This window comes from Canis lupus, chromosome 30, assembly GCF_011100685.1.
Source record: "Canis lupus familiaris isolate Mischka breed German Shepherd chromosome 30, alternate assembly UU_Cfam_GSD_1.0, whole genome shotgun sequence".
Lineage (NCBI taxonomy): Eukaryota > Metazoa > Chordata > Mammalia > Carnivora > Canidae > Canis > Canis lupus.
This window is the reverse complement of record NC_049251.1, coordinates 3,228,180-3,240,588: the sequence shown is the minus strand read 5'-3', so window position 1 is coordinate 3,240,588 and position 12,409 is coordinate 3,228,180. Positions and strand designations below refer to the sequence as shown.

Sequence of the window (12,409 nt, the reverse complement as noted above, 5' to 3'; positions counted from 1 at the left end):
TACAAAAGACCCTTTGTAGGGCACCTGGGTGGCTCAGTCAGTTAAGTGTCCAGCTCTTGGTTTTGGCTCAGTTCATGATCTCATGGGTCACGAGATAGAACCCTGCATCGGACTCTGCAATGGGCATGGAACCTGCTTGTGATTCTCTCTCCCTCTCCCTCTGCTCCGCAATGCACTTGTGCATATGTGCACGCCCACTCTCTCTATCTATATATATATATCTGTATCTCAAATAAATAATCTTTTTAAAAAAACAACCTTTTGCAACCATTTTGATATCAAGAAGAGTTACTTAACCCTTGTTAAGTAAATGTCCTAAAAGAAAAAAAAAAGAATTCCATTCTTCTCATTTGTAGACATATATTTTTTAATGTTCCAGTTATTATTATTGTATTTTGAATGTTGTTAATAAAGCAATTTGTTGCCTACATTTTGTTAGATTTTCTATAATTTTTTATGTTTTCTATAAATGTCTTAATTTTTGCCTCTTGTCCCGCAAAGCTTAAAATACTTACTCTCTAGTCCTTACAGAAAAAATTTGCCAACCCCTACATTATATCATCACCAAATGCTACAATCACACTAATCCATTATTAGAAATATATACAATATATTTAGAATATATTTTGTATGAAGTCAACTCAAAATATCACTAGTAATTTTCTTAGCAAGAATATTTAATTATAATTTTCCTAAACTCATGAATATATCTTTTCTCTGCAGCTACTATTAAATCTAGGGGAATAGAATTGAAAGATAATCATTTTGACCCATCTATCTGAAAAGCATGAAAAATTTCTCAGGTGTTAACTCAGCTTATGTGACTACATTCAAGCTCTGCCTGCCTGCAAGGTAGGTGGTAACTATTACTGTCATGTGAATAGAAAGTTGCTTGAAAGCCTGATACCAGGCACTTTCCTGGTGATTTCATTTAAATTCTCACTCTAGGTTCATGCAGTGCTATATAGAAAACTCTGGCTCTGAACCCTGCTTTTTATTATGTTCTCTCCCATTGGTAGAGTAGTTGTGTTGTTTTTCAACTATGTGAAAAGTGTCTTTAATATTTACGTGCCTTTCATATTTCCTAACATGGATTGTAATCGCACGATTCTTTTATATCCCTATCTTACACAGCTACTCCTACTATTCTTTAACAACCATTGTCAATAATCTGCACAACACAGACATGTATTCATGGTAAGACTTGAGAAGTAAAGGGATTCTGGAGTATAAGCAGAGGAAAATTAATACACAAGAGTGATATTAGCAGTGAGGTTCAAGAAGAAATCTTTATGGAGCTAGTACACCCTCTCTCTTTCTCTCTCATCTCATCTCTATACCTTCAATCTATGTTCATTTTCAAATAGTCTAATTTATCCTATTCTCCTTATCCTTAAAATAAATGGTTCAGATGTAACTACTTAAGACTAACCAAGGAATTTACTAATATTTAATTATCGTTTCCAATTATTTTGAAATGCTTAATATTTAAAAAAAGGAAAAAAATGAAAGAATTTTGATTGTATAATATAAAATGCTTAAAATAGTTTGACAGAAAAGTTGATGTTATAGAAAGTTATCTAGAAATTGATATTCATTTAATTTTTATGCAGAACATTCTACTAGGAAGATACATTTTTTGAAAGAAAGATTTTTAACAGGTTTAGAAATCTAACTCTTTAAGAATTAGATAATATAGTTTTACAAAACAACCCAAGGCCCATCACAAGTTAATAAGCAGAAAATTATTTACCACTGAGAAGGTGTTTTAATACTTAGTAGGCATGAGATAAAGGAATGATCAGAGTATTGTAGCGTTAGCAAGGGAAATTGGTACTTTCTTCAGGAACATCTGCTTTGCTCTCGGCCCATTTTAGGTGGCACAGTGAGCAATATTCAGCCATGAGCAGGCTACCATTTGCCCTCAGAACCAGTGGACAGTGACCCAGGAAATGAGAAGCTCTATAACCATTAGGCAGATGAGATAAGAAGTGCTCATCCAGTGCTTTTTGATTAGGGGCTCAAGTACCTGACACCTGTCAACCATTCCATTCTGTAGGCAACACTAAGATTACAACTTCTCACACAGACCTCAGCAGCTCTGAAACCCAGGATTATTTCTAGTTACTTCCCCAACTGACCGGCTAGGTCCACCTTTTACTTTATATTATTTCCAGTCTGTTTTCCTGTTTGTCCTGTTTTCCATCTTTTCCTTCCAAGTTCTAATGAATTTCAAGGAATTTTTTTAAATCTTTGGCACTTTTACAGATTACACTCTATATTGTAGAAACCTCCCCAATTAAAAAAAAGAAAGAAAGAAACCTCCCCAATTACATGACTCCCTTCATACTAGGAAGGAATTGTCAAAAAGGTAGGAGAAGACCAAGTTCAAGTAGTACCATAGAATTCTAGGGAAGGTACCCTCAGAGAGAGAGGGTTCAGTAGTGTTCATTGCTGCAGATGAAGACTAAGAAAAGAAAGAACATAGGCTTTGACTTATGAAGGCTTCAGCATTGTTTTTTCATCCTTTCCCCATTTCTGACAAATTTTCCTGATTCTTCTCTATCTTTAGCATTAGGGCTCTTTCCACTCCCCATTGAGAGAATCGCCACTATCCCACTATCTTAAGACAAGCCTGAAGAAGTAGGATCATGGAGCTCCAAGGAAGACTTCCTCAAGAGTGAGTGTTTGGCATTATCAACGTTCATTGCTATAGGGCTTAGGAATTAATGAGAGGGCTGTAAAGAATGGGAGGGAGGTAAAACTGAGGAGATATTTTGGGGATAGGGAATATTTATCATCTGTTGTAGGAGAAAAAAAGAACCCACAAGAGAAATATTGCAGATACAAAAGAGGGGAAAAGTTGGGGAATGGGATAGTACACTTATGCTGAAGCAGGATTGGAAAAGCAGAGTCTGAATGAATTTACTAAAACATTAGTGGAGCATTGGAGTTAAGACAGATGGCTCTCATTTTAGTAAACTAGGAAGCGTTATCAGATTACATTTGTTTAATTGCTCATATAATTCAACTGAGTTGACATAGAAATTTATATACTGGTTCAAGAGAGCTGACTGAACATTTTGACAGCTTTGTCTTTCCTCCCTACAAGAATTCTACTGAACTGACAGAAGAAATGTAAAAAAATAATAAATCCATAGCAACTACAAAAAGCAGGGAAGGGTGCTATCAGAAGTGCAGATTTCTGGGAAATATTAAATAAGTAGGATAAGACTGATGGCATATCCCAACAAAGTTGAACCTACATCTCCATAGAAATGGAAAAGATCTTCCAAAACAAAAGGAGCCAATAAATAAACCCAAGAGTAAAGGCTATAAGGAACTGAGAGGAATAGGCTATGTCTGGTTGGCCAGTTAATCTCCAGCACCCTGCTTTCAAAGTATCTGACTCCACTCGTACAGGACAAAGCCACAAACTTGGAATTATAAATATGATATGGGAGAGTCCCAAAGGAGATTTTAATGAAATAGGGTCTCCTCTGATTCATGGGCCCTCCCCAAAATAAGAAAATGTGTCCACCCAAAAGGCATGCTATATACACAAGCCAACCCAGCAGTTGGTCAGCACCATGTAATCATCTTTGCTGTCAGAGCCAGGAGAACATCGTCACTTAAAATACACTCCAGGTAACAATATTCCATAATCAAGATCTTTACATGTAAATACGAAGAGATAACCAAGAACCAAAATTCAAGAATAATCGACACAAACACAAAAGAGGCAATGAACTCCACAAATGTGGTCTACTTTTCTGAGTATGTGTAGAAACTATGGTGCCAGAAGGAATACTTTTCTCAATAGATCACCTTGCCCATCAGAGGGACACAAAGATTAGTGATGGTCTCTCTCTCATCCTAATGAAATCCTATATGTTCAGAGTATTTCTCATTGGGCACCTACTAGCATTGGATCATATGGTCAGGCTGTTATGATTAGTAGACATGCTTAAGGTTTTCTTATTTTTGTGGCAATTGACTAAATATGTGAAGTAAGTTGATGGGTTGGCTCTTTTTTAATAACAAAATTTTTTATTTTTTTAAAAGATTTTATTTTTTCACAAGAGACACACAGAGAGAGAGAGAGAGAGAGAGGCAGAGACACAGGCAGAGAGAGAAGCAGGCTTCCCATGGGGAGCCCAGTGTGGGCTTGATCCTGGAATCCCAGGATCATGCCCTGATCCAAAGGCAGATGCTCAACCACTGAGCCACCCAGGTGTCCCAATAACAAAGTTTTTAACTCAACTATAATATTTATCGTATTAGTGATCCCAGGTATGGAGAGTGACATCTTTAAAAGGGGGAACCTGATTTATAGGCATAAACAAAAAAAGCAATTTTATATTATCTCATCTACAAAAAGTTAATCAAAAGATATACTACATGGATTTTTTGGTAATTAACTGAAAATAAATGTAAATTTATTTTACAGCACAATTTTAAATGTTTAAAAATGATTCCTGGATCAGTTTCTGCAGTGGAAAACTTCCAATGGTTCTTATTTGTTGCAGTCTTAGTTTAGGATATGAAACAAAGATGTTTGTTAATTTTTGCTTATTGATTTCTAGCTTAATTAAGTAGTGATCAAAGAATGTATTCTAGATGATTTAGTGTCTTGCAATTTGTTGAGACTTATTTTATGGCCCACATAATCCATTTTGGTTATGGTTCATTTGCATTTATAAAGAATGTGACTTCTATTATTGTTGGGTGCAGTGTTGTATATATGCCAAATTAAGAGAGGTTTATTAAAAATATTCTTTAGATCTTCTACATCTTTGATTTTTTTCCTTTCCTTTCTTCACCAATAATTGAGGGAGGTGGTTGTATGGATTTGCCTTCTTACATTTGGTCAATTTTTGCTTTAGATATTTGAAAATATGTGAAAGCAAATTTATAATTGTTTTATCTCTCTGATAGATTACCTTTTATCATATAACCATTTTTAAAGTAGAAAGGTGCACCAGTTTTTCAGGTTAGAGTTACATTGGTATATGTTTTTCCATCCTTTTATTCCCAATCTTTAACCTTATATTTAAAGAATATCAATTATAAATAGCATCTGATTGTATTTTTTTATCTAGTTTGAAAATATTTGCTTACAACTAGAGTAACCTCTTTTAATGTAATTAGTCATGTATCTGTGTTTATAATTATCTGTTTTCTGCTCTTTTCATTAGTTTCATGTTCCTCTTTTTCGTTCTATACATTATTTAAGGTTAAACAGACTTCTTTCCTTATTTTACACCCCCACCCTTATTGGTTTATTAATTACACATTCTTTTATGATGCTGAGTACATATCCTAAAGAATACACTCTCTAGCCTTAACTTATTGCAACCTAATATAATTCCATACATTTAAGACTTCTTGACCTACCTAGGACCTTAGAATATTTTACATTCATGTGTCACCATCCTCTGTGTTACTGTTATCAAACATTGTATTGCTGCATTTATTTTATTCCCCAGAATCCATCATAATTACTGTTTTGTACATTCAGTATTCATTTATATTGACCCAGTTTTACTATTTCTGTTGAACATCTATACCTCCATTTGGAATCATTTAACATTTGCCAGCAGATCTAACCTTTATATGCATTTTAGTGAGGATATGTTGGTGATAATTTCACTTGCTATTTTATCTGTCTGCTAATGTCTTTATTTTACCTTCACTTTGGGAGAGTATATTTGGTGGGTATAAAATCTAGGATGACAGTTGTCTTTCAGCAACCTGAAAACGTCACTCCATTACCTGTCTTTTATTATTTGCATTTACAAGTTGACTACCATTCTTATTTCTGTACCTTTGAAAGTAAGGTATATTTTTTCTGTTTGGTTATTCTCAAAATTTATTTTTTCTTTTTTCTATAGTTTTTAGCATTTTACATGATATGTCTTCCTTTGCCTTGATGTATTTTATTTTGGAAATTCTTTGTCCTTATTTTATTCAGTTGTTTCCTGTCCTATTATTTTCTCCCTCCCCCCAGTCTGGGACACAAATTAAATATACTTTTTGTACCATTATCATATGGTAGCTACAAACTTTAGTATTTCCATACATTTTTTTACCCAAGTTTCAACCCAAATACTTTCTGGTATTTCTTCCAGATCACTTATCCTCTCTTCAGCTTCCAATATTCTATCTAACCCACCAATCTTGTTCTTACTTCCAGTTATTATATTTTATTAGTCTTCAAATTTCTATATGATTTTTTAAACAAATTCTACCAGTCTAGAATCTATAAATTCTTCATGTCATTTGTTTTTTCAAACCTATTCATCGTAGCTCTTTTTTTTTTCCAATCTGATAATTCCAATAAATGGTTCATCTATTGATCTGATGTTTTTTTTTCCTGTCTTGTTTTGTGTTGTATGTGTTTGTGTGTGTGTTATTAATGCCAAATATTATGTTTGCTAAACTGTAGTAAATTTGGATAATGTCACCTTTCCCTGTGAATTTCATTGGACATTAGAGTGTTGGCAGATTACTTTATTCTAGTGCTAGGAGTCAACCGCAGATTTGGTGATTGCTCAATCTATCTCCCTTTGTCTCTGCTTTGCTATTGTGGATACCTAGGTTTTTAATTGAGATCCTGGGTTGTTTTCTTTTTTTAAGATTTTATTTATTTATTTTATCTGAGAGAGTGAGAGCACACATGCCTGTGTGCAGGGGCGGGATAGAGGGGAAAGGAGAGGGGTGAGCCGACTCCATGCTGAGGTGGGGTGGGTCCAACTTTAGGACCCTGAGATTATGACCTGAGCCAAAATCAAGAGTTGGATACCTAACTGACTAAGCCACCTAGGCACCTGGAGATCCTGGGGTTTTTAATTAGGGGGATCCTTCTAAGATTACCCTTTAGAAGTTTCCAAATTCTATTTTTTTTTTCTCCATGGAACTGTGTGACTGTGGAAAACCTTGCTTAGTCCTTCAGTGGCTCTTTTTTTTTTTTTTTTTTTATAAATTTTTATTTATTTATGATAGTCACACACAGATAGAGAGAGAGAGGCAGAGACACAGGCAGAGGGAGAATCAGGCTCCATGCACCGGGAGCCCGACGTGGGATTCGATCCCGGGTCTCCAGGATCGCGCCCTGGGCCAAAGGCAGGCACCAAACCACTGCGCCACCCAGGGATCCCCCTTCAGTGGCTCTTTATTCTTCAGTTCATTTATCTTTTGGAAATGCATGATTTATTGTTTGCCTTAAATTTTATAAAATAATTACATGTATCATAAAGTATATACTTTTAGATTATAGCAACTTCCCTTATTCAGCATTTAAAAAGAAAAGCTTCTTCACATAGTCTGTTTTCCCTGGAACCCAAGTAAAGTTTGTTTGTTTGTTTTTCTTCTTTTTCATTTTCTTAACTTGGTCTCAGAGTTTGTATCATTAAGGTAGTTATTCATGTTTGGAATAGACATAAGATTATAGAATTTAGCACTGGAAGGAACCTACGACATCATCTTCTGTTGGCTAACCTCCCACACAGTGCAGAAATGCTTCCTGCAGCATCCTTGGCATATGCTCATCCGGTCTCAGTTTGGATATCTTCAGCAAAGGAGCTCATCATTTCCTGAAACAATCCATTCTGTTGGACAACTCTATTTTAAAAATCCTTATGTTGAGCTAAAATATGCCTCTTTGTAACTTATACTCATTTACTCATTGTTTCAAGTTTTCCTTCTGGAGTAAGTCAAAACAAGAGAACATTTTAGATAGTACTTAAAGCAGATCTAAATGCCATTCCTGTCTTTTTTATTTTTAATTAAAATTTTTTGCTTTCTTGTCCCAAACATTGAACATAAATTGCTAAGCTTAGATAATAATCAGAAGTCCATCTACTTGGTAATGATTAAAAATATCTTCACATTATACAAATCCCTCTGGCATTTTGAAGATAAAAATCCTTTTTTTAATTACCTTGAATCATATTTTTTAATAAAAAAAAGGAGTAAGAAAACCATCATCTATTTTCAAAGATGACACTACATTACCACTTGTGGGAATATAGAGAAAACCAGTCTTCAGTTATAGAGATGTGGTTGAAATCTGGTAGTGTGCATTTTTTGTTTTCTTTTTATATGGGTAGATTGCCTTTAAAACCTGTTGTTTTTGAATTAATAATAATGGCAATAATCTTACAGTACCTAATACTTATTGTGCATTAGCAATGTATAATTCATTTATCTTGTCTCTACTTTAAACTGAGTTCTCTGCTCAATATAAACTGTAACCCCCCATAGCATAATTTACAATCCAAACAGGGCACTTTAAGTCAAAGGAGATGCTGTCAGTAATACACAGACACAACAGGTGTAAACTGGAAGTGTCCAGGCAGAGCAGGATTTATAGTCACTCTTCTTAAAGCTAAATTCCAGGTTACTCTTTCTTGGTCAGAAATTTGTATTTGTATATGTGCCTCATTGTTGCAAATAGCTCTGAAAGGCATTTTTTTAAAGGTTAGTATGTTCTCTCCTGCTCATAATTTAAGATCCCACTTAAATCCCACTCTCTCCTTCACTTTCATGACTGCACAATGTAGTTTTTTAGGCAAAATTTGGTACTTTTTTCATAACTTGTCAAAAAATGAAAAAAAAAAAATCCACTGTCCTTGTCCAGCCCTTCTTCAGCTAAAATGAGGAAAGCCGTAGGGCTTGGAAGGCTAGACTACTATCCTCAGGCAGTCCCTTATCAGCCCTTATCCCAAGATCTGAGAAGAGGTGGAGAAGAGGTGGAGTTTGAAGAGTCTGAGCTGTTGTGTTTATAATTCCCATATTTCCAGGCCTAATTAAAAGACAGAGCATAGGAAATGCTCTGCTTCCAAGTTATTTTGCAAAAAATAATGCCCTTTTTATAAAACTAATCCTATGATTCCTAAAGAATACCTATCCTCATTCTAAGCCCATCTTCATTCTCAACCCTGACTGAACAATCAAGTGGGGCCGATGCCTGAGTTTCACTTGGATTTAATTGATCTGAGATGGAGCCTGAGTTTGAGGACCTACATATATATAGGGTTTCTAGGCTACATGGGGTAAAGGGGTGAATAGTATTTTTCCTGGCCTAATATCTGTGATTGCAAGTTCTGGCATATGTAAAGTACATGTAAGAGGATCACATAGACTACAGATCTTCATACCCCCAGATCAAGGAATCACTTTGAAACTTCTGGTTAATTCTAAAGGAAACTTTCAGAATTCTGACAGTATATCGAGGGTGGAGGTGATTCTTAATTTCCCCTCCCCAAGAAAAATATATGCTTTTAACCTCAGCCTGACAGAAATCACTTTGATTAAGATCTTCTGATCATAAAATAAAGAACTTGATAAGTTTCTGCAGTATTGCATACTCTAGAAATTGGATCAAAGCAGAGATTAGGCAAGCTTTGGGAAAAGTCAGGTCTATCTTCCTTTTATTTGTAGAAGAGGAAAACAAGGGATAGAAGTACTTGTTTCCCTTGTTCTTGCCTTTTTACTCTTTCAAAGGGGTTTAAGGTAGTTACCGTTTATTCTGTCTCTAAGGAGGCAAGTTTCACACAACTAATTTTCATTAGGAGTAATATTAGATAATCATCATGCAAAAGTGCCTCCTCTTTTTATGCTGTCTTTTCTAATTTATGCATTGCTAGAGTGAGACTCTGTGTCTGACTCTAGAATGCGTTGAGGGAAATATTTTCCTAGCTTAGAATCCAGTACTCCTTTTTCTTTATGGCTTTACATCAACATGTCCTCTGCTCTATTTTTAAAAATCTATATACAATTTTCTTTCCTGAGTAAATTAAATCTAAAAAGTCAGCTGTCAAATCATGATTTTGACCATTGACTAGATATTTGTGATTCTGCCTACTATAATGAAGTGAATCTCACGTGAGCCAAGCAACTCAGCTCTCCTACCAAACACTGATCCATAACCCTGCCAGAGGCCATACTGCAGTCAAACTTCAGTTTGGAGAGTTAATAGTTTCCTCACGCTCCTCCCTCTGTCAAGTATATTTAGCTGAGCTTGTGCATATGACTTCAGTTCATAAAAAGCTTACAAGTGCAGCTGGAATGCTTAGCATTTGATTGTTACATAAATAAGTATTTGAGAACATATGTAAACTTGACAGTGTTAGTACCAGATGTTCCAGTAACACAATAATGTAACTTCGAATGTCCGTTCTCACTTTTGGCTTGTTTATTTTGGCAGTATCTCTTTATCTGCTAAGTTTCAGATAAGCACATATTAACTCTGTCCATAGTGTGGATCCTCTTATTGTTGCATTCAAGTTGCATTTATTATATTTAGTGTATAGAAGTACAAATATCAAAGACATTAATACACAAAGTCATTTTTTTATGTCTTCATAAAATACAAATATTCAACTCCTAAATGTTTGTGGTATATAAAAAATAAAGAAATCTCTAGGCGTCTGTATATATTCTCATCTTTATGGGAGTTGCCCTTCCAATTATGGATTGTCCAAGTATTTTCTTTCTCTCTCTGATGACCAGGCACTTAAATTAAGACTTTAAACTAAGCGTTTGTCAGGCTTCCCCTACCCCCTCACAATAGCGGACCATATCTTGTATGATAGAAGCTATTAGCATTCTAAAGCACAATTTTTTTTTGTTTCTTTGTGGCTTTATTTTGCAGTTACTTCAAACTTACAGAAACTGACGGGAATAAGAATAATCATGGAATATTCCTGTATCTTCTACCCAGATTTACCTGTTGTTGACATTTTGCCCTATTTCCTTTATCAGATGAGTATGCTCACTTGCTCTTTCTCCCTCTATTTGCATAGGTGTATGTGTGTGCATACAAAACATATTTATTATGTATTTATATATGTGTGTAGGTGTGTGCACACGTGTTGTTTTGAGCCTTTAAAAGTTAGTCGCATGACCTTTTACACCCTTCAGTGTATATTTTTTTCTAAGAATAAGAATACTGTCTTGCAAACAAGTAAATTTTAAATTGATATGTTTTTCTGATCTTCCATCTGCATTCTGCCTTGCATGGGCTTTGACTGATAAAAGACTTTGTCTCAGTTAGGGGCAGTCCTATGTGAGGTGTGAATTTCCATCGGTGATCCTCTGAAAATGGTTCTCAGAGATGTGAATCCAGGACCTCCTATACTGGTTGCCTCTGATCATGAGGGAAGGAGTGGAGCAGCATTCAGATAAGAATTAGTGTAGTAAGGAATAGTAGGAAAAGGGGAATAAAAGGCAAGTGGGTAAATGATTACTAATTTTTAGAGTGGTCCTAGGAATTATGCTTTCGGTTGGCATAATGGATGCATGACTCTCTTTCTGGAAGGAAGAGAGTCAACTGAGTTCACTGTTTGAATTGCTTCCCTTGGTGGGAAGTGTGTTTTATTTATATGCAATATTATAAAAAAATATTTTAGAAACACACTGTATTATAAACTTTAAGCTCACCTCTAAAAATACAAGAAAATGAAAAAATGTGCATGAAGTTAAGTAAGAGGAGATCTAATTAGCATTCTTACAGAATGAGCTGTAGATTTACTTGAGACTTACTAGGGGAAAAATACCAGAGCACCAGACTAGCACATCAATCATTTGAAATTGCCTGACAGTCTTGAAGAGGATATCCTGGCTGCAGAAAGCACATAGCTGTCTTAAGGCTAGAGGCCCAGGTCAGGACATAGTAAGAACAAAAGATGAGCACTTTTGAGAGGAACCAGCTGGCTTAAGGTGATCCAAAGTGCACAGATGTTAAGGGCTCACTGTTCCAATAATACCATTACCTAACACAAGAATAACAGAATAACCATTAAAAAAATTATGAAACTTGATTTACCAGGTTGACCCTTGAGATCTGACAAATGTGTTTCTTTTCCATCATGCTAATTTTCTATTTTTATCTTAATGTTATTTTTATATGTGTATTCTTGAAAAATAAAATATACTGAATCTTTCTTAGAAATATGTATAGAATCCTGTTCATGTGAGATCTTTAGTGGTTTTTTAAATGCATCTAAGCACAATATCCAAGAATCTATAATTTTCTCCGTGTCTGCATCAAAATTCCTCAAACTCTAACACTGGTGGTTCTGTGGCAAATAGAGAGATGTTAGATCTCAAGCCAATTATACAGCTTCTGGTGTGGCGTTTGAATGTAAAAAGGAGTAATCTAAAACTTAAGAGCCAATGTGTTTTGAATCATGGGAATAATCAGGAACTGGAAACAATGGTGGTTTGGAAAATGTTAATTTTGTCGTTGCTGAGTGTGTTATAGTCTAAAGTCATGAAAAATGGTTCTACATTCTTAAGACTGTGGTCATTCCTTTTCTATTCAATTATATTGAATACTTTGTGAGTATAAGGAATGTCACTGATCATTATTACATACCCTAGAGAAGCATCACTGCATACCCAT

General features: G+C 35.1%; 1 protein-coding gene across 4 annotated transcripts in view; it reads left to right on the top strand.

Moving 5' to 3' along the window:
• The window catches only part of DPH6 (diphthamine biosynthesis 6), a 195,285-nt gene extending 183,362 nt beyond the window's left edge, over nt 1-11,923 (top strand). For all 4 annotated transcript variants that reach the window (XR_005381426.1, XR_005381427.1, XR_005381428.1 and 1 more), the window contains 3 exons: nt 724-852; nt 2,573-2,680; nt 10,658-11,923. The gene's annotated coding sequence lies outside the window, so the exon portion shown is untranslated. The remainder of the gene's footprint in view (nt 1-723; nt 853-2,572; nt 2,681-10,657) is intronic.
• The last annotated feature ends 486 nt before the right edge of the window (nt 11,924-12,409 follow it).